The sequence below is a fragment of the Maniola jurtina genome, chromosome Z, assembly GCF_905333055.1.
Source record: "Maniola jurtina chromosome Z, ilManJurt1.1, whole genome shotgun sequence".
NCBI lineage: Eukaryota > Metazoa > Arthropoda > Insecta > Lepidoptera > Nymphalidae > Maniola > Maniola jurtina.
The window spans coordinates 1376929-1378957 of NC_060058.1; the positions used below are offsets into that span (position 1 = coordinate 1376929).

Sequence of the window (2029 nt, forward strand, 5' to 3'; positions counted from 1 at the left end):
GAGATATTTTACGCCATTCAAAAATAAGATTTCTGCGCAGGTACATCGGTGTAGCTCATATAAAAGCGGTATTCGTCTATAAAGCGCTTAATGTAAACACGTGTGATTTCAGGCAATTTTTGTCTGATTGTTCTGCTTTTATGCACAATCGAATAAACCTTCACAGATTTTATGTGACCATTTACGTAATTTACCAACGGAATTTACGCTGCCATGCAGCGTACGGCTGGTGTAATTAATTTCGATATTTTATGGCGGTATGTTGTGTATTTCGGACATCGGGATGTACCTACTGAAAATATTTTTTTATAGCATATAGACCGACAGACAGCCGGACGAACGGACGGACTGACGGCCGGACAGAAGGACGGACGGACGGACGGACGGACAGGCGGACAGACTTATAGTCAACTCATGGAGTAGAGTACGAATAATTTTTTTTATTTATTTTTTATCTTAAAAAATAAGAAATGGAACGCCGTCAAAGTTGTCAGTTTTAGACCATTTTTGTGATTATCTCAAAAACCAAATTAGTTAGGAATATGATTCTGGTACGAAGGATGTAGCAAGTTAATAACGGACACCGCCATCTATAATGTGATTTAGTAAACATATTATTGATTTTGTTCACAAAACTCAACAAACAACTACTACTCACAAAATAAAATCATTTTAATTTCATTTCTTAAAAACATTTTCATTTATAATGTACGCGTTGTGACGTTTGGGGGTCGGTCAGTGGTGAAGAGATTAAAGAAAACACCCCAAAGTCAACACAAGAATTTATTTAGTGGTAAGTAGGTAGGGTCGTGGGCTTTCGCGGTTGTCACTACAGTCTCTAAGGCTTGCAGTAGGCGGTACTTCCCTGCTGTGCCGTGCGGTGACGTCCCGGAGGTAGCGGGACCCGGCGAGATGGTCTTCGAGGGAGGTGGAATGCGCGCTGGTTGGTGCTCGGCTGCAGGCCGCCGGCCAGGTGCTGAGAGGTCCGTGACACCAGAAGAGGGTGCCGCGAGGTGCGCCTGGAGGTTCGTGACACCAGGAGAGGGTGCCACGAGTAAGCGTGCCTGGCGTAGACCAGAGTAGGACAAGGTGGTGCCGAGAAGCTCGAGGAGTACCAAGAACACGAGGGGTACCGTGGAATCTTGAGGGTCACAGTGAACCTGGAACGCACATTCCAGTGGGTGAGCAAAGTTTCTCACTACGCATCCGATCGTGAACCACGCGGTACAAGCAAGCGGAAGCACAGCGTGAGATGGTAGTATGCGTGGTCACAATCAGACGGAGTTACAAGTAAAAGAGTGAAGCTACGTTAACATACAAAAGAAAAGATCATATTAAATGCGGAAGGCAGCTAGTAATAATTTACAAAGTAGGTAGGTATATTATATTATCAAGGTGAAATACTAACTATTAAAAGGCTATTATAGGTCTAATGTAATTTGAAAAAAATTAAATGATTATTTTAACAAAAAGAAAAGCTTGCATTGGCTAAATACAATAAAATATGGTAAAATGATTTTCTAAAGAACAATGCAAGGTCATCCATGACACGTGGGTTAGCTACGAAATAAAACTATCCTACGGCGAATAATTCAGTACTTACCCGTATAACGGGTTTACAAGATCACTGGAGTAGTTGGTAGTGCAGGTAAAGGGATATTGTGTTCCTGTATTCCCAACAGGAACACGTTACCTTTAGATATGTTCACTGCGACGCGTCTGACGTGAAAAAACGATTCGAGCGTCACCCTAACCCTTCCTGCGCACGCGCCGCGTGGCAGAGGTGCCCTCCTGCTTCAAGCGGCCGCACGGGACAACTCGTCTAGGACGTAGTGGTGGCGGGTAACATTGTCCGTCAGTATTATGTCATGCTTTGAATTATTTATTTAAAAAAAATGTAACGCCTTCACAACGTTACAGCGTACAAAGTCGCAGTTTTCGGATTTTTTCTTTACTTATTTATGCTTTAAGACATTGCTACCTACTAAATACCATGATTCTAGGTCAGTGGGAAGTATCCTATAGGTGT

At 42.9% G+C, this 2029-nt stretch overlaps 1 long non-coding RNA gene across 1 annotated transcript; it reads right to left on the minus strand.

Moving 5' to 3' along the window:
• Window positions 1-767: 767 nt before the first annotated feature.
• Window positions 768-1842, minus strand: LOC123880507. The gene is made up of 2 exons (XR_006799271.1): window positions 1604-1842; window positions 768-1160 (listed from the first exon to the last, which is right to left on the minus strand). It is a non-coding gene; the product is annotated as an uncharacterized LOC123880507 (long non-coding RNA).
• Between the last annotated feature and the right edge of the window lie 187 nt (window positions 1843-2029).